The sequence below is a fragment of the Globicephala melas genome, chromosome 3 (assembly GCF_963455315.2).
Source record: "Globicephala melas chromosome 3, mGloMel1.2, whole genome shotgun sequence".
NCBI classification, from domain to species: domain Eukaryota; kingdom Metazoa; phylum Chordata; class Mammalia; order Artiodactyla; family Delphinidae; genus Globicephala; species Globicephala melas.
This window is the reverse complement of record NC_083316.1, coordinates 41,895,538-41,916,009: the sequence shown is the minus strand read 5'-3', so window position 1 is coordinate 41,916,009 and position 20,472 is coordinate 41,895,538. Positions and strand designations below refer to the sequence as shown.

At 47.0% G+C, this 20,472-nt stretch overlaps 1 protein-coding gene across 2 annotated transcripts in view; it reads left to right on the top strand.

Moving 5' to 3' along the window:
* The first annotated feature begins 5,372 nt into the window (after nt 1-5,372).
* Nucleotides 5,373-20,472, top strand: part of LOC132597066 (chondroitin sulfate proteoglycan 4-like) — a 66,414-nt gene continuing 51,314 nt past the window's right edge. Inside the window, exons 1-4 of one of the 2 annotated variants that reach the window (XM_060295774.1) lie at nt 5,373-5,519; nt 16,873-17,036; nt 17,605-18,113; nt 18,216-18,618. The gene's annotated coding sequence lies outside the window, so the exon portion shown is untranslated. The remainder of the gene's footprint in view (nt 5,520-16,872; nt 17,037-17,604; nt 18,114-18,215; nt 18,619-20,472) is intronic. The other variant, XM_060295775.1, reaches the window with a different exon arrangement.

Here is a 20,472-nt window from a genome sequence, read left to right as displayed (position 1 = left end):
AACCATTCAGGGCTGAATAATTTCTGTCTCCCGCTGAGTTTTAAAGTGACCTTCGTCAAGGTTAGCCTTACCCCGGTGGCCAAAACCACTGGACGAACTTTATCTTTCTTGACTTCTCTTGATGCCTTTAGCATTGTTGAACCTTCCTGATGAATTCTCTTGACTCCCTCATCCTCCATGAAACAGCACCTCCCTGGATCTCCTGGTGCCTCTCTTAGGCTGCTCACTCGCTGTCTCCCCCATGGTCAGTTGATACCAGTATATTATGTGGACTAAATACCATATGAAGATATAAAACATTTGGCCATTTCTACTTCCTGCAGATGGCTCCACACACAGGGTCGTGAGCAGGTGAGCAGAGACGGGGCTCCAGAAAAGCTAGTGATGCTCTTTATTTCGGACTTGAAAATCCTCTGGATCTGGATCTGGAGAAGCAAGTGACCGAGGGGTCTTTCAGCATCCTTTTCTTTTCAAGTCCCACCGACCTGTGAAGGCAGGAGTGAGTCACATCTGTAACTTGCCTAAGAGGGAGGCCAAATGCAGCACTAAATAGTTTTTTGGAAAGCAGAGTTCAACAATTTAAAATCAATTTTTTAGTCCTAAGATAGCCAAAAATAGTTTCCTGTGGCTTATTCTATTTCTTTAACTGGGGTTACCAGGACACAGTTTTGTGTTGGAAATGCAAGTTCAGCAGAAACATGTCTTTCCCTAATGAGGCCTGGTGCCTGTCGGTATTGTGTGTGAGCCCCTGGGGCTGTTCAGTGGGTGATTTTCCAGTTGCTGAGAAGTACATAGGCATCCTGTAAACATATTAAATGGCCATAAACTACCCAGGGACTCAGTGCAGAGCTTCCGTGTGAGGCCTAACCCCACGCGGGGCCTTGTAGTCAGCTTACGGGGAGCAGCTTACCACTCCGAGCTGGCTGTGTGGACCCCTTGCGGGGGGTGGTATTACATTGAAGCCTGTGGCCTGATGGAGCCTTGGTTCTGAGTGAAGCTAAGCAGGAGATGAGGCCGTCGGAAGCAGAGGATTCCCCAGCTGTGGGAAGGTTGCAAGAATTCCCATTATGGCTACGGACAAGAGTCATCTTTGTGTGTTCTGTTACTGAAAGGCCTCTGTAAAAGTTCATTTGCTCAAGGCATCATGGAATGTGAGAGCTGACAGGGGCCTCAGAGACCCATTAGCCCAGGCTTCTCATTCTTTTTAAGTTTCAAAATACAGACAGTGGCTTGACCCCCGTAATTGCCTCAAGTCATGTGATTCCAAAATGTTTTATATTCCTTCGACGTTAAGCTCTTCCTTGCTGACAGCAAAACAAGAAATGAGAACCAAGTGCAACATGAAGGTTTTGTAAAGGTATATTCTTTATACCACCAGCATCCCCCGTTTTTTATTAACCAGTTGCCAACTGCCTTCTGTCCTCACTCTCTACAGAAGCAGACCTCAAGGCCTTCATGTCCTCCTTCTTCCTGGGCTCTTAGGTAATCTCCACTGACCCACGCTTCAAAGTCTAGCTCAGATACCAAAAAGGGCTCTTGTTCTCCTCATGTTCGTCGTACACAGACGTTTGTTCTACTTAAGGCCCTTTTAGTGGGATTCTGTTCCTTGCAAACAAGCTAGTGTGGCAGAGTAGTTTTTTAAATTTTTTGTTGTTGTTGTACGTGGGCCTCTCACTGTTGTGGCCTCTCCCGTTGTTGTTGTACGTGGGCCTCTCACTGTTGTGGCCTCTCCCTGTTGTTGTGGCCTCTCTCCGGACGCACAGGCTCAGCGGCCATGGCTCACGGGCCCAGACGCTCCGCGGCATGTGGGATCTTCCCAGACCGGGGCACGAACCTGTGTCCCCTGCATCGGCAGGTGGACTCTCAACCACTGCGCCACCAGGGAAGCCCTAAATTTTTTATTATTTATTTTGAGGAGGTCATTCTTTCCTTTTTTTAATTGAAGTATACTTGATGTACAACATCATGTAAGTTACCGGCATATAATACAGTGAGTCACAATTTTTAGAGGTTATACTTCATTTACAGGTATTATAAAATATTGGCTATATTCCCTGGGCTGTGCCATAGATCCTTGTAGTTTATTTATTTTATACATTATAGTTTGTACCTCTTAATCCACCTACCCCTCTCTTGTCCCTCCCCCCTTTCCTGTCCCCAGTGGTAACCATTAGTTTGTTCTCTGTATCTGAGTCTGTTTTGTTATACTCATTCGTTTTATTTTTTAGATTCCACATATATGTGACAGCATATGATATTTGTCTTTCTCTGACCTATTTTACTGAGCATAATACCCTCCAGGTCCATCCATGTTGTTGCAAATGGCAAAATTTCATGGGCGCCCGCGTGAAGGCATCCAGGAGCAGAGGACTGCCACACCCCTTCTCCCAGTCACTGCCGTCTCGGCACTACATAAGTCCCACGGCGCTTCAACACAACACAACACAGGGAAATGCAGGAGAGAAACTTAAGTTGACTGAGATACAGTTTTCCATCCACAGCAAACTGAGAGGTCAAAACGGAAATTAAGTTGAGTTTTGGGAAAATGTAGAAAATTATCATTCACGCACACCTGAATTTGCGAAGCTAGAGTTGTATACTAGCTCAGGAAAGTGTGGATTTATCAAAAGAACCCAGGAGAATCTCATGGAAACAAAATTCAGGAAGTACAGCTGGGCTTCATGAGACTACGAGAGTCAACAGGCAGCTACTGTCTTGTTGCTCTGACTGTCCCTCATAATCACCTTTTCTCTGGGACATGGTGCCAATCCTCTCTCTGCAAAGACCAAGACAGAGGCAGACAGCTTCCTCTCCTGACTCATGGTCCCTTCACGACCTTTGTGGACATGGGTCTTTGGCTGGTGCTCACTAAGGAGCCATCTCCACATGACTTACTGGTCTGTGATCACCACCAAATCATTGCATTCTTAATGCCTCTTGGTTGAAAGTTTTGAGAAGGAATCAGCCTTGACACTCTTTTCTCCAGGGTCATGCTCCTTCGACCAGAAACCCACCCTGCCCCAGTCATGTGGGGTCAGAGGGTGAGTGGTCATGTAAATGAGACATGGCTGTTCAAGCCAGTCATACCACCAAAGATGTATGGTTTGGACAGTTCCAGAGAAGAGTCTTGAGCCCAGTTTCTAATGTACCTTTATTAAAATTACTGCTATACCTGTCTTATACTCCTCTCTATGTTTTTACCTTTTATCTTACTTTTTGGCTGTGCTGTGCGGGATCTTAGTTTCCCGACCAGGGATCGAACTCGTGCCCACTGCAATGGAAGTGCAGAGTCTTAATCACTGGACCACCAGGGAAGTCCCAACTCCTCTCTATATTGTAACTTCCTTGAAAGCCGGACCTCTAATTCATCTCTGTTCTGCACCATGACACCTTTTGTGCGCCTTTTGCATTTGGAAGAGTTCAATGAATATTTGTTGAATGAATATCTATCTCTATATTCATTCTCTGTTCTTTATACCTTCCTTTCTGAGTGAACAGTGTGCACGTTAACATTTGAGTAGAATAATTCCTGTTGCTGGGGCATAGCAGGTGAGTGTCAGTCAGAATGACTAGATGATTAGATTTGAGCGACTGTTACATAGGTGGGTTTCCTGATCAGACACTATAAACACCCTTAGAGTCACCATACTTATCATCGGGCTTTCCCTAACAACTGAGCATGCTAATTTCTCATTATTCTAGAGCCACCTTAAGAGTTATGGAAATTGGCTGGAGACTTCATTCATTTTCTGAAGCATTTATGTGATAGATTAGAACTAATTTAAAGAAGAGGAGCAAGTGGTGCTCTGCAGGGAGATAACTCCTAGTCTCTTTTTGACCCTTTGAATGATTTCTCTAAATTAAAAGCTCCAAGTTTATTGGCAATCACTGATTTAAGTACAGAAACGCAAACATTTCATGCTTCTCTGTGCACTAATTAAAGGGCTCTATTTAAATGGCAGAGCTGTCTTGATGCCAATGATGACAAATCAGAATCATAAAATTTTGAACCTGGAGAGAATTTACAGATCATTTCATCCAACCCTTGCATTTTATAGGAGAGGAAACAGAAGCCGCCACACATCTAGAGGCAGAACTGTCACTCCCACCACCTGGTCCAGGGTCCTTCAGCCTCAAGAACAGCACGACTATGGGCAGTGGGGGGATGCTGACGATTACAAATATGGGTAATGTATGTGGTCTTCAGCAGTACATATGGCTAAGGCCATGGAAGGAAAATGAGACAGTCCTCCATCCTGAAGGAAAGATAAAAGATGGCTCATTCTCAGGAGTGTGTCTAGCCAGAGTTGTTCAGAGACTGGCCAGAGAAGCCCTGTGGGCCTAGCTGGGCTCCCAGGTATAACAAGACTGCCCAGTGAGTTCTTAACCATGAGCCAGACACCCTGCTTAACACTCAATCCTCATGGGCTGGATAAACCTCACAACCCACCTATGAGATCAGCATCATTATCTTCATTTTACAGATGAGGAGACTGAAGGTGGGACAATTAAGAGATTTGCCCAGGGTCACATACCAAGGTCACTTATTAATATCTGAGCTGGCATTTGCCTTCACGTCTCTCAAGGTACCAAGCTTATGTTCTTAACCAGGGATGACATCTGAGTAGTGGCTTCCTGGGGACACTGGTGACAGTCTGCGGCCTCTCTGGGCAAGCTTGCGCCGCACTGCTCGTGCTTTTACATTTATGCGGATACCTGAGCTGCCAGGAGAAATTCCGCATGCCTGGATCAGCCCGGCCTTCCGACACCAGGCACAAGCTACACAGAGCCAGCCCTGGGTGGGGTCATTCTCTGTGCTAATACATTCCCTGTGGAGAAACTTTGCATTTGTTTAGAATTTGAACGTGAGAATGGTAAAGCTGGAAGGACCTTAGAGATTTGGTGCACTCTCCATGTTTTAAGAAGGAAAAAACAGAGGTCCAGTTCGTGTTTAAGTCTTACTCATTCATCCAACACGACTGCCGGTGCCTATGCACCAGGTATGCACTGGGGATTCAGCAATAAACAGGGGCTCACTCTGGTGCCTTAAAGCTGTGTTAAGTTGGGTCCTACCTCCGCCAGGAACGCTTCTCCCTCCAGCCTCCATTTCTCAACAGCGCCCGCTCTACACTCAACTCCACTGCAGAACTCGCCCGGCAAGGCGGGGGACGCGTACTCTCTGCTTACCGACCTTGCCTGGGCGCTGGGGCCCCGCAGCGGGCCCTCCTCGGCCGCGCTGCGGACCCCGGAGCCGGGCAGAGCGTGATGGGGCGCAACAGCTGCGGGTTGCAAGCGGCTCTCCCCGCCCTGGCCCAGCCCCCCGCGTTGGTTGGGGGCGACGCCCCCTGGGTCGGCTCCGGGTCCCGGCCGCGGACGGGGAGGAGCCGGCGCAGGTAGCTCGGCTGCCGCCCGGGAGCGAGCGTGGGGTCGCTGCGGCGGGATGGGGTGGCTCCAGGCCCGCCGCCTCGTCCTGCTCGCCGCCTGCCTGGGGCTCTGCGGGGAGCGCGGGGCGCTCGGAGGTACGTGCCCCCCAACCTCCCCTCCCCGTCCCTTCCCCGGCCGGCCATGCGCGGAGCCCGCTAGAAGAGGGGGGGCAAGGGCGGGCGGCTCGGGGGGCGTGGATTCCCCTGTACTCCGAGGGCCTCGGGAGACGCCGCGGCCGGGTGAGCCCTGCGGCGACCGCGACTTGGACTCTCAGGCAGGGCCTTCGGGCAGCCGAGGTCGGGGTCCGCTCGGCGCTGAGCGGTGCCTGTGGCTCCTCCGCGGAAAACTTGCGACTCCCGCCCCGCGAGGCCCGGCCCCTCGGGTCCCGACCAGTTCGCGAGCCTCGGGGGCGGGCCCTGCGCCGACCTCGGCACGGCCTTCGCCGCGGATTGGGGGTTTCAGGGCCGGACTCTTGGTGTCCCTCGGACTGGCAGAAGGAAGGCTTCCTGCTGTCCTCCCTTCTCATCCTTTTCAGCTCCTACTCGGGCCCTTTCTCGGCTGCACGTGACTGTCACGGGGGCCTTAAACTCCTCGCCGAAATTCTTGGGTGGCTGGCCTGTTGTTCCCTAGATCCCTCCACGCTTCCGCTTATATTTTCCGGACCTACTTCGCTGGAAGTGCTTTACATTTCCATGGCGCTTTTCAGAAGTCAAAGATGACTAATAAAAGCATAGTTATTGAGACTTCTTACATAACTGAGCTCGACACTTGGAAGTACCCCCCTGCCCCCGCTCTCTGAGATTTACTTCAGTTTAACAAAAGACTTTTCGAGACCAGAGAACAGACTCTCAATCAAAGGCCTTGTAAATCTTTGTGGCATTCGAATTCAATTCTGAACGCTTATTTACTTCACTTTAGGCGATTTCACGAGGAGCTTTGGAGTAACATTCCGGTGGTGGGTGGAGGACGCCTCGCTCTCACCCTTGCGCGGCCCTCCTTCCAGCTCCAGCAGCAGCTCCGCGCCAATCCTGATGTTTGGGGGCCCTTCCGAGCTCCTCCCTCTTTATCTTCCTCCTTTCTTCCTGGTTCTTCCTCTGCCCCCTCCCCGGCCCCTTCCTGGCCTGGCGTGCAGGGTGGATCGGGTACTAGGGCCCACGCGTGGGGACGCTGTGACGGTGGCTTTGAGAGGGAAGCTGCTGGTTGCAGGCCGGGGAGATCTGAGAGGGCAGTGAGTGGCATTGGGGGACAGACTGGATGGCGATGGGGCCTGAGCCAGGGATCCAAGTGGTCAGTGTAGAGTGATGGAAAGCCCATGGCTTTGGAGTTAGGTGGACTTGGGCTTTAATCTGGGTGCCACCATGCATTCTCAGGGTGACTTTGGAGAAATTACTTTACTTCTGTTGGTCTTGATGTTGCATTTGTAAAACTGGGATGATAATCACTTCTTCAGAGAGACTTGAATAAAATATGTGTAAGACCTGCTTGGGAACTACTTGATAAATGCTCATTTCCCTCCTTTCCTACTCATTACTCTCCTTTCCTCTTCATCTGTGCAGTTAACTTGGGCATGAGGCAAAGAGCAGCAGGTTGGGTATGCATTGAGGGGTACAGAATGTGGTTAGAGGAGAGTTATTGAGTAAAGAATCACATAGCATATATAATTTAACATATACACTGTTCTTCACCCTTGGCGCTAATAGCATGACAAATGTCAGATACCGAGGTCTCACCAAAAGCTGCTTTGGGGCACTTTTCTTGAATAGCCAGTTGTGGAATCTAAATTTAGGTTTCTTCCTTACCTCCTTGGGTGACTCAAGCTGCTGCTTTGAAGACTGTCAAAGACTTAGGTGAATGCTGCTTTCAGTCCTTACAGGACACAGGGTGATGTGTCCTCAGGGAGTCTCACCACAGCAGGAAGTCACCTTTGTCTGGTAAGCAGATTGTCTCAGTAAGAATATCTGTAGCACGCACCCCCAGTATATCTCTATTTGTAAATCAAGTCTCAGTACTACTGTCACTAACAATTTTCTCAAGGTATAATATACTCTTAGCTCTAGACCCATGTTGTCAGTAGTTCAATGATTTCTCATTTTTTGACTACCTTCTTATCAGATCTCGTTAGTGTATTATTGCTTTGACCTTGTAACAGGGCTAATGAGCTTGTACAGAAAGAGGAGAAGGGCCACCACCACCAGTTCCTTTGCATTTACTGGTCCTTGCGTTATTTGTATATATCTTTAATGTATGACTTGTCTGTAGGAATTGTTTTAATCAATTGATCCTTTTTGTGAGGGTTTGTTTAATTACAGTGAGATAATATAATTGTAAACCCAGTTAAGCAGGCAAACCCGCGTGTGGTGTGTCACTGAATGGAGAAAGAGAGAGGGAGTGAGGGCACCACTGTCCATCCTTCCACCTTGCCGAACTCGCGCTACTCCCCTAGGGAGACTTGTGTACCCCGCAGACAAGACACACTGCCAGTCTCACATGCCACCTGTGGCACGATGCCAATCAATCTGTAAAGCAGAGATGAGTAAAGCCTCAGTTCTTATGTTTTAGACTAAAATAACCCATGAAGTTGTAATTACATTTCCTTCTGGCTCTGCAGTGACTACCTTGGCGCGCCACTTTGTCATTTCTGCCTGAAACTGTGGCGCCCAAACCCAAAGGCTTCCGGTGGCCCGAGAGCCATGGTGAGCCAAGCAACGGTGGTGTGGCAGGAGGTGACGTGGAGTGAGGGAGCTGGGAGCTGGGGCCTCCGCACCCTTCACAGTTGTTGTGCTGTGGGAATAAATAGGTCCCAGGATGGCCCAAGTGGCTGATTTTTCCAGGGAAGTCAAAAAGTCCAGGTTTTTAGTTAAAATGTCTTTTATTACAATTTAAAAAAAATAATGTAAAAATAGAACTCTAGAGGCCATACAAAGCACAAACAAAACTCATGCCTTCTGCTTCTGGGGTCCTTTCTAATGCTACTGCTTTATTTACCTCTATTCTGTATACTGAGTCCAGTACCTAACAATGATAGGTGCTCAATAAATACGAGTGACTGAGTGATAGAGCACCCCTGGGGATTGTGGTAGGCAGAATAATGTCCACCCAAAGAAGTTCACATCCTAGTTCCTAGAACATGGAACATGTTGCTTTACATGGTGAAAGGGACTTTGCAGATGTGATCAAATTAAGGATTTTGAGGTGGGGAGATTATCCTGGATTATCTGAGTGGGCCCTAAATGCAATCATAGGGGTGTTATAAGAGGGAGGCAGGAGGGTCAAAAGAGATGATGTGATGGAAGCAGAGATCGGAGTGATGTGATGGCTGGCTGGGGCCCTAAGCCAAGCAATGTGGCCGTCTCTAGAAGCTGGAAAAGACAAGGAAACAGATTCTCCCCTAGAGCTTCCAGAAGGAATGCAGCCCTGCAGACACCTTGATTTTAGCTCAGTGAGCTCCAGAAATGTAAGACAATAAATGTGTATCATTTTAAGCCATTAAATTAGTGGCAATGTGTTATAGCAGCGATGGGAAGCTTATAGAGGGAGTGTCTGTCCCAGTAAAAGAGATCATATAAAGGGCCATTTAGTTCTGATGGTCAGAAGATGGCAGTGCCATCAGAGAGGAATGAGGGGCTGGGAGCTTTAGGGAAGGTTTTGTTCCTGTGCGCAGTGAGCCTGGCTCCAGCACTCACTCCAAAGCCTGTGGCCGGGCCTGGAAAACTCCCAGACAGAGGGGTAGCAAACATAAAAATGTGTAAATGTCACACGTGGAACATTTATGATAGGACACAGGCTCTGCGGTCACTAAGGAGGGAGTTGTCAGCTCAGCCAGGGGTGGCTGGGGACGAGGACAGCCTCACTGCTTCATTCCAGGAGGTGCTACAGCAATCTACAGCATCTGCAGGAGTAGCTCCCCCTGGAGTTGTGCGGGACGCAGTCTGCCTGACCATTTGCAGCAGGCCTAGAGACTGCCCTATTGAGAGGGGGTATGGGCAGGGCAAGTGCTGGTTTTCTCTTTGCAAACTGAGCAGTTGGCATGGAGACTGATGTTTGGGGGAATGAATGAAAAATGAGAGGCCGGTGAATCCTGTTCTGCATTAGCAAGGATTCCAGGGCTGTGGATTGCTCAGGCTCTACCTGGAAACCTAAGATTTCCATCGTCACGGTGGCCCTGGGCCTACTACCGGCTTCTCCCACACCCTCCCAAATGTGTCAGCAACATATTTAGCATAGAGACGTGATGCCAGGGACCCCTCCCACCCTTCCAGTCAACTGCCCATCCTGCAGCCGTGGAGCAAATATCTATTCGCTCATTGATTTTCTTTCCCAGCTTAAATTTTAGTGGACCTAACTCTCGTGGGAGAGACTCTTAAAACTTTCCCTGTTGGGATTTGCTTTCAGTGAATAGAGGAGGTCAGGTCTCCAGGGCATGTTAGATGTTTGTGCTAATTTGTTTCAAAGTTGTAAGTTTTCTTCTTAGAGTGCTCTGGATAAAGTTAGTTATCTCTTGAATAAATATTCAACTTCAGTTTGACAAAGCACACGCCCTCGATACCACAGTAAAACACTGTCGAAACTCTTAAGAATAGATTTGTGGGGTGAAATGTGGCTTTCCTTTCCAAGTGAAGTTATTCCACTCAAACGATACAGCATGAGTAAGAGCAGTTTTATAATGTTAGCCCTCCTCTTAGGATGTCATCTTAGGAGTTTGTATAATGCAAGTACTCTAGCAGAGAAGTTTTGTTTTGTTGCTTTTTATTTTAATTAAAAAAAATAAGCTTCTACACTTATGCTATATCATCTGTAGAACGTATTTGGAAGAAAATCAGTACATAAAAAGGCACGAAATAAAATTACCAAAAATACTGTATTATGAAAAAGCAATTCTAATTTTCAGTGAAAGCAAACAGTTCTGAAATCTTTCTTTGAAATGCTCTCCTAATTAGTTTCTACCCTACTCATGTTTTGCCCTCACACGGTCACCAGACTGATCTTTCTAAAACACAGAACCGATATGTCTTTTCCCAGCTAACACCATAATGCTTCCTTACTGTCTGCAGAGTACGGTTTGTAAGCTGCCCCCCACCCCCATAAGTGGGACCCTGCCCATGGGGATCCAGGTGGTCCGTCAGCCATTTTCTCCCCAAACGTTCATTGAGAATTTCTTGTTATATATACACAGCGAAACAACGCAAAATGAAAGCTCCCCTCCCAGAGTCCGCCTCTTAATAAGTGGCTACCCAGCCAGAAATCTGCAAGTTAATCTGGATTGCCCCCTTGGCCTCTTCTTCCCGCTTGTGACAGTCCCACTTTTTAAATATCTCTTGAACCTACCCACCTACCCCCCTGTTTGCTTCCCCACACCCACCATCCCCTTGAGTCCATTCTCTGCCTTTCAGCCAGAGTCAGCTTCTAAATTGCAAGCTGACCATCTCATTTCCCTCTTTGATCCCTTTACGGCCCTCTTTCGAAAGAGTCTGAACTCTTTAGCTTGGCTTCCAAAGCCATCATTTACGGAGTGCCTAATGTGCCGAGCACTGCTGGGTGCACTGCCAGCTGAGCAGTGGTTGAGACTCCAGAGTCTTATGTTCTGTTTGGGTGGTGTGGTATTGGGGCTGAATAATAACCCAGAAAACAAATTAAGAAGGTATCAGATTATAATAAGAGCCTTGAAAGGAGTAACCAGGCACTGGGTATGTGCGTTTGCAGGCAGGCATGCGTGTGTGTGTGTGTGTGCGTGACTGTACACACTCACCTGGAACTGAAAGTTCAAGGAAGGCCTCAGATGGATGCAATGGTGTTTGCCCCTGACCCCTATTGCCTCTGCAGCTTCTACCCTGGCTGCCCCCTCCTTATACTGTGCTCAGCCAGACTGGGCTTTTGGTTCCTTGCAGTCACCTCTCTTCTCTCTCTCCCCCCTTTTTTTCTCTCCTCTTCCCCTGCCCCAGCCCTCACCAGCTCTTCCTAGCAGCCAATGCCTTGCCTGAAGCGCCTTTCCTCCCTTCACCCTCCTTGACAAGGCCCAGTGCTTCTGTTGTGGTCTGCATTTCCCAGTTAATAATCAGGCAACTGTAATTGCTTTACTTACAGTCTTTCTCAGTCACCATTGAATCCCCAGGACCAAACAAGCAGTATATGTGGACAGAATATGCACATGGCATGGGACACTGAAATCTGCCAGGGAGAGACGCTTAATAGTTAGATCGCTCCTTCTCTCATACCGCCACTGGACCCACATCAAGCTTCTGTTGTACCAACTTTCTACTATCGCTCGGATACCCTCTTCTTTCTGAGCAGCTCTCTCCTTGGATAGATTGCAAGCCCCTTTGTCTTATTAATTCTCCAATCCAACCCGTGATAGTACCTGGCACATAGCAGGTGCCAAAAAAACTTAAACACAAAACCAAAATCAAACAAAAAAACCAGAAACATATAGTTTGGAGGAAGGAATGGGAACCAATTCTAAGATAGAATGAATCATATAATTACCAACCTGGAAGAAATTACAGAGACATAGTTCTTAACTTTCATGCAAAGTATCTTACCCACCTCACTGCCAATCTTTGGTTTCTATTCAAACCTTTCACCTTTTATCTAAGCACACAAAACCAGGAAGTTGCTCTGATTTTTGTTCAGCGTGATTTGCTGCCTTCCTATAAAATGCCCAAACACACCTTTTCCTTCACTGCAGCTCGAGATCGCCTTTCTTTTTCTAGGAACCAGTTTTACTTGTGCTTCTATTGCCTTTTATTGTGATTTTGAGGCATTTACTAGGGGTCACAAAAATTAGGCTCAGTTTGGAGGTTTGTGAGGACCCGAACTGGCTTCAGGCTGTCAAACCAGAAGTTTTAACCCTGCTTCCCTGTTTTTCCCCTGAGGCAATGGAAATTTCTAGCCACCAGCTGACTGGAATTGATTTAGTGCCAGAGGTGAAATGTGGGAAAATATAGGGATGTTGTTTATTAAGGTTACTTAGTCATTCTCAGCAGTAGATTTTATGATTTAGAAAACATTTCCTGGTTTTGAAAACTTAACAATACACCCTTTAAGTCTGTCAGAAATTGGAGTGGGGGGATTCAGTAATGGGAAGGCCAGGAGGATAAACTAGGATAGCTAGTGGGTGTGTAGCTGCTTCTTTAAACTGTATGACCGTGTCCCTACATTCTAGTTTTATTGAATTTAATTATTAATGGCTGTTTTTAACGAGAGAACGGGGGCTTATACATATCTGAGAAAGTATGTAAGAGATCATGTTCATCTCTGTATCAACCTTGTATCTTGGTAAAAACACTGGCTTGGTGATTGGGAATGCTTAGTTTTTGTCTTAGCTCTGTTTCTAATTAACCGCTGACTTTACATAAGTCCATAAACTTCTTTAGGCCTGAGTTTACTCAACTATAAAATGAGGGTTTACTAGGTTAGTTCAGTTTGGTTCAGTAAATGCTTGCTCGCCACCTACCTAGCTTAGACTGGATTCCCTACAGAGAGAGGCTTAGGGAGGGATTCTTGTGTGAGTGAATAACTGAGTGAGTGCTACCAGGAGAGAACTGTAAGGAAGTGAGGGAAGTAGGATAGGGCAGGAAAAGAAACCAAGCAAGGATGTGGTCTCATCTCAGCCTGATCCCAGAGAAAGCTCTGAAATATGAACAGCAACACAGTTTTCTACATACTTTTCTCCATACACCTCTTTCAGTCATTGGCTGGAGGTTGTACCCTGGGACAGAGGGTATAATTTCACTGAACTTTCTGGATAACACAGTTAATCGGCTGGAGGATGCGTGCACCAACCTGTTAAAAGGGATCTAAATGGGACACCAACAAAATCCATCATACCACCTGTGTGCCAGGCACTGTTCTAGGTATTGGAGAGAGGAAGGTAAAAAAGATATGGTCCCTGATCATAGGAAACTTATGGACTAGTGCAGGAGCTAGATGAATAAACAAGTAATTTTAATACACCATGGTGAACGCTAGGGCAAAGGAGTGCGCAGTGTGGTAGGAACAAGAATGAGAAGCAGACATTGCAGGTTGGGATCCTCAGGAAGCAGAATCAAACACGGAGATGAACACGCAGGAACTTTATTAGGGAATGTTCCTGGGAGCAAGATTTGAGGAAAGGAAGAGAATAGAAGAGAAGGGAACTGGTTTAGGAAGAGGAGTCAACCTGCAATGTAGTCTCAATGCACACAGCTGAATTTGTGGGGAGCTCTGAAGATGCTGGGGCTATCTGCCAGCAGCCAGGGTAGAAAGAAAGTCCTTTGTTCTCGAAGGGTAGTGGGTGCATCACGGAATCCACCACAGTCCACCCCTTGCATCACCTGGATCCACTTCATGTAAATCCTGGGAACAGTACCTGAGTGATAAGCTTCATGTTCCTCCTTATCCAGTGATTCCTTTTACCCTCAACTGGTACTTCTGCTGGTCTCAGTGGCCACCTGATGATGTGACTCAGACCTTCATCCCCGAGGGTTCTGAGCTCTTGTCAACACACTCTTCTCAGGACAGGGTGACTGCGTTTATGTACTGACTGCCAAAGAAGTACCAGGAGGCATCCAACGGGACCACATGGACACCCAACCTACTTTTCTGTGAGCCCGTTGTGTAACAATAGTTCTACCCCCTCCTGATGACTCAGGCTCAATTACCTGCCAGATGAGGCATGACTCTTCCTGTCTGCTAGTTCCTTGATATAAGGAGACTGAAATGTCCAGGCAGCAGCTGTAACTTATCATATAGAGAGAATCTTGTTGTGTCCCCTGGTAGAAGCATTCCCCTTTGGAAGCCAGGAGCTTTGAAACCGTGGATTTATGGTTGATGGGGATGGGAACACAGATTCCTTAAGTGGGTCACTGAGAGTGACGGTCAAAAAGGCCACTCCTGGTCTGCCCCTTGTTCTCAGACCCACAGCTTATACTTCTGGAGACATAGCAGGAGGTGTGTAAAGATTTTTAATTTAAAGACCATGTAAAGATCTTTCACTTAAAGTGTAGATCATGTCCTGGAGGGTGGAACCCCACCCTGATAGAGTATCGCTTCTGAGCTGGTGATTCAGCCGTACCTTTAGCACAGTCTCTCAGGCCTGCAGCTTCAGGGGTGCACTATGTGATAGGACCAGCGGGTCTCAGGGTCTTAGGCCCATCACCACACCTCCTTTGGAGTAAAGGGTGTGCCTTGGATTGACGTGATGCTGTTCGGCATCCCGTGTTAGTGAATTCAACACTCCAGAAGCTCTCAGAGTGGTGCCTGGTGCCGGCCTGCAAGCAAGAAAAGCAAATATATACCCGGAGTGTATGTCTGTTTTTGTTGAAATGAATCACTGGCTATTCCAAGAAGAAAGGGTTTCATTGACATCACCTTGCCACCCCTCTTCAAGGGATGGTCACCTACTGGGGATTTGGTGTTGGACTCTGTGAGAGGCACGCTGGGCATTCAGCAGTAGTATCGCTAGGGAAGCCTTGGTCAGAGGGGGCCCAGGCTGCTGGGTGCAGGCATAGACTCCTCCCTCACCACCCTGGCTACTTCATCACGCACCCATTGTGTCAGCATAGGGCTGGCCGATGACAGAGGCTGGCTGATGGCAACTGGCCAAGTCATTTTTTCTGCCTGGTTGTTTTAGTGCCTGTTGTGTGGTGGATGTTTCCTGGTGGGCATTAACATGCAATATAAAGATCTTCCCGCTTCCTGCTGACACTCACGCGTCTCTCCCAGACCTCCTCGGCCCTGCTCTTTCAATCTTACTCATTCCAGACTCCTGACCATCTGGCCGGGCTGTTTGCTACTACCTATCCGTCTTTATTTATTCTAACCTCAAGCCTCTTCTCTCTCCATATAAAGTGGGCGATTAGGTGTACCACTCACAGTTCTACCTTTTGGAGAATTTTCCCTCAACCCTGTTTTTCATGGCCACCACTAAGAGGAGCTGTAGTGCAGTTGGAGTCCCTTTTCAGCTTGCATGCATGTGATGAAGCTGACTCAGCCACGAACCAAGCTCAGGTGTTTTGCCCTTCCACCAGCTGGTAATAAGGGGTTTCTCCATGCAGCCAGTTGCATGAGCTGAGGATGCATTCGTGCTGGTGCAAGAATGGGGATGACATGGCGCTCCAGGCCACCATCTCGTTGCACCTTCTGGTCCTATTCATGCTCGATCCAGGATGTACCCCTACCATCCCTTGAATCTCTACTTTCACCATCCATCCGTCAGAGCAATTCCGTCATGTGTGTCTCACTTAGAGTGGGTCACTGCACTTTCTATGCTTCCAGGATCCACCTTAGCAGTGAGTTCACACCATTTCCTGCAGTCTGTGCTACCATGTTATATCCTGCATCCCTCGAGAGTGCCCCCAAATCTAGTATAAACTCTCCCTTTTTCAACTTTATGTTCCTGCCCCCTTGATCAGGTACCCTCAGTCCCATGTGCATTCCCCCAGCTGCTGGCACTACATTCTGGGTAGGTCCCGCAGCTCCATTAGGGTCTCGTCCTTTTCCTCCCATATCAAGCCCAGCATGTCTCCACACAGGTTATATCATGACTTAGGCTTTGTTTTTGGCCTAGTGGTCAGGAAGAAAGATGGGAGTGTATCTTCAGAGGTTACATGTTCCTTGTGGGGAGAGGTTTCTGCATCCGCTTTAAGCAAGGGGAGTATCACCTTAACAGGGTGGTAGGTCCCTTCTTCAGGCTCAGAGGGTTCAGGAGGGTCTAGGGACCCAGGATATTTGAATGCACCAATCCAGATGTCCCCATTCCATTTGTCAAGGTTCCATTCTTTACCAAACAAGGCCATAGACTTGTCAGAGGTAGCCTGACATGGTTGGAACTTTGACTTAGTTTGATGCTGAATGCTCTGATGACTAATTCCTGGGTGGGAGTCTCACCTTGCCCTGCCCACCCACTATAGGAGATAAGAAGGACTTTATGTACTACCATGGAAGCCCTTTGGCTTTCACACCTGGCTTGTAATTGTCAACTAATCTCTCCTAGTTTTTCCTTATCTTTTCCAAAGCTTCATTCAGACTTAGCAATAGACTCCCAATTCCATCGTCCTCATAGTTAGTACTTGCCCTATATTTCTCATAGGTTGATATTTCAGCACTGGCTAATGTGTTCCCTTCCACCGTTACACCGGTTCACCGCCAGTGACTTGGGATTAACCCCTGTGGAAGGGAAGGAAGCAGAATTGGGTAGGTGGAGAAGTAGATTTGCAATTCAGTTTCAGTGGAAGCCTCGGCCAACCCCCTTGAGAGTTCTGAAGAGGGACTGACCCATCAGAGGTATCCTGAGTTGGAGCAGGAGAACACTGAGAGTTTATTTCCCCACAACAGATCTGTGGGCTACCCCAGGAAGCAGGTGTGGGCTTGTGCAAGGCAGCTATCTTTGGCAGGGTCTCTTCTGAAGGGAGATGACAATATAAATGGAATAGTCATTGTGTAATAACTTTACTAACTTTTTTTTTTCCCCAGCATCTTTTTATGGTGAAAGCTATGTGGGGCTCAACATCATAGAAGTTTCCTCTGAGTTATCTCTTCAATTAAAGTTTCAAACCAGCAAACCACAAGGATTACTTTTTCTTGCAGCTGGGGAAAATGATTACTGTATGATAGAACATCTATCAGGAAACTTACGGGTAAGATTAAAAACAAAATCTTTAAACATGTATAAGCCTTTAGTTACTGGAGGGAAAAACAGTGAGAGAAAAGAGAACAAGATAGCTATCCATTTGATTACTGTTATTTCACTAGAATAAAATCAGGTGCTATATGTAAGTGTTGAGATCTTTTCCAATTTTATCAGCGTGTCTTAACTGTTCCAACTCTGAAATTTTTTTTTTTTTTTCCTTTTTTGCGGTACGCGGGCCTCTCACTGTTGTGGCCTCTCCCGTTGCGGAGCACAGGCTCCGGACGCACAGGCCCAGTGGCCATGGCTCACGGGCCCAGCCACTCCGCGGCATGTGGGATCCTCCCGGACCGGGGCATGAACCCATGTCCCCTGCATCGGCAGGTGGACTCCCAACCACTATGCCACCAGGGAGGCCCCCAACTCTGAAATTTTTTAACCTCAATATGTAATGTAGTCCATAAATGTGGGAAGAGTTTCCATGTCCAAGTTTCTCTCTTTCTCTTTGTGAATAGCCTTGTTTACTCAATAAAACACTATGAGATGAGATTGATTAATTATGATTCTTTCTCTTTCAGGTGAGAGTTAATTTGGGGACAGGTGAACAAGGGCTCCTTTCTGAGAAAAGACTTCGTGTGGATGACTTGGTTTGGCATTTAGTGGAATTGTACTGTTTTAAGGATAATATCTCTCTGGTTATTGACAAACATTATGAGATGACTGGCCAGATCCCCGGCGGGATGCACGATTTGCACTGTCAGCGTGGAATCTACGTAGCAGGCCACGGTGGACTTGATGTCCCGTGCCTAGATGGAGAGATCCCCAATTTCCGTGGATGTATGGAGGATGTGGTGTTTAACCAGAGGGAGATCCTTAACATCCCTTAGATCTTACCCTGGTTTTAAGAAAGTTTATGAGGTGTCACTAGGCTGCAATGATGAATTTTTTGCAGTGGAGGATGAAGCCATCAATTTCTTTAGCTCCAGGTCCTATGTCTCCTTCCCAGAATGGAGGGTGCAAGGGGATGGGCTATTTGAATTTGCTTTGCAGACTGGAACTCAACAAGCCTTGCTTTTATTTCAGTCAGGTAGAGAAGGAGATTTTGTTGCTTTGGAAATAGTTAAAGGTTTATTGAAGGCTCATGTAGGAAGGAATAAGAATAACACTCCGCTCTCTTCTTTTTGCTTAGTTAGTGACAACCAGTGGCACGTTATTCAACTCAGATTCACTGAAAGGTATCTGGACCTGATGGTGGATGAACAGGGAGTAAGGACATGGCTGCCTTTACAAAGCAAACCGTTTGTATCTGAAGGCCCTCTCTGCGTGGGAGGTCTTGATAGCCTCAAGGGAGAAGAAGTTAAAAGGTTAGAACTTGCCTCTGTGCCTAGGAAATGTGCTCAAGGAATCTCTTTCAAAGGGTGCTTAAGAGGCTTGGAAGCCAACTCAGAAAAGAAAGCATTAAAGGATGCCCTATTTCCAAAGATATATCTGCTGGGTGTAAAATGAAGAGTGGTGATAACAAAAACCCTTCTGTAACAACCACAGAAAAGCTGCTTCAGGCAGAAGTTCCCCTTTCCACGGCCGACCCTGAGGTAGGCAAGCCTATTCTTCAAGAAGCCAGTAGCTATTTCTTGGTTCTGAATAACTTGAAAGTCCAAGAAGGTGGGCAAGCCCTACTGGAACAAAGGCATATGAAGGTGGATGTGGAGTTGAAGGATTTGGGTTTCCATCAGTCTCAGATACTATTTAAAATAAAGGAGATGCCTATTCGTGGGTTCCTTCGATTAGATGTTTCCCCCAAACAGGAAATGGAGAAGGCTTTTACTCTGTTAGATTTGGGGCAAGGAAGGGTTTGGTATGTCCGTGACGGTTCAGAAGAACCTAGGGATTATTTCACATTTTCTGTCTCTTCCAACAGCAAGAAGGAAGCGCCATTATATCTTCAAGGACATGTTTCATATGTGTTTAACATTATTGCCGTTCCAGTAAATGATCCCCCAAATCTTAAGCTCCCCGAAGGAAACTTGCTTCTCGTGTGTGAGAACTCTAAGAAACGACTGACTCCAAATATCATACATGTGTCAGACCCAGACACAGATTCCTTGAGTCTTAGTTTCTCAGTTCTTGCAACTTCAATTCAGATGCTGGGTTTTTAGAAAACACCAATGATCCTGGGAGAGCCATTAATGGTTTTACATATGGGGATTTAAGAGATGGCAACATTTTGTATGTGCACAGGGGCCATCGGAACTCCCGGATCCTTCTGAGAGCAAGTGATGGAGAGCTGGTTAGCAATACAGTGGTGTTACGGGTCATGGCTATTCCTTGGGACTTTGCAGTGGCCAGTAGAACCAGTGTGGTCATACGGCAGGGTGGCACGGTTCTGATTACACAGAGCAACTTGTTGGTGGAGGTTAATGGTGAAGGCCCTGAGGTGGACACCCGCTATGTTATCACTCATCCACCTCGGTATGGCCAGGTTCAGTGGCAGGGGTCAAGTGGCGAGTGGAAACAAACTAGTACCTTCTCTCAGCGTTCTGTTGATTGGGGTCAGGTCCGGTACTGTAGTAAATTCAAAGAATTGCAGCTAGAAAATGTTACGGATCACTTTAAAGTTAACATAGAAGGAAAAAGCAGTGAAAAGCTGATGTTTCTGGTTATGGTACAATGGCTGAAGTTTACCCTTCTGAAAAATGTTCCTCTTGAGATCAGTAAAATAAACAGGCACGTATTGAATTCTGATCATTTGCAGGCTGTGACAGAGGGTGTGGAAGTAGCTGAGAGGGAACTTCATTTTAAGTTACTGACCCCACCTAAGAAAGGAAAATTGCTACTTGGCACAAAATTTCTAAAAACAAACTCAGTCTTCAGCCAACAAAATGTTACAGACTCTAACATAATTTATGAACCACAGGGAAGGCCCAGGGCACATTCACAAGACACTATTAGGTTCTTCATGGTTGCAGAACACATGGAATCAAAAGATTATATGTTCAGAATAAATTTTAAAGCAGATAAGGGGCGCATTATTGTAATGAACAGAGGATTATTTGTAAAAGAAGGAGAAGAGAAATTAATCACCAAATTGGAGTTATTTGCTCAAACCTCGGACAGTCAGACTTTCCAGTATAAAATCACCAAGAGTCCTCAACATGGGAAGCTGAAACTGACTCGATCTTCAGATTCTCTGGGAAGTCATGACAGTATCACCACATTCACTGATCAAGACATCTTGGGTGAGCGGCTCATGTACGTGCACGATGACTCTGAGAACCAGTGTGACGAGTTCCTCCTCATGGCCTCCACCGCAGGACCAGGCCAAGAGGGAGTGGCCAGGGATTTTGATACAGAGCATCTGTCTACAGAAATTAAAGTCACCGTTTCTGTGGAGTTAAAGAACGATGAGAAACCAGTGTGTGCGGTGGATAAGGTCTTTCACGTCGTGT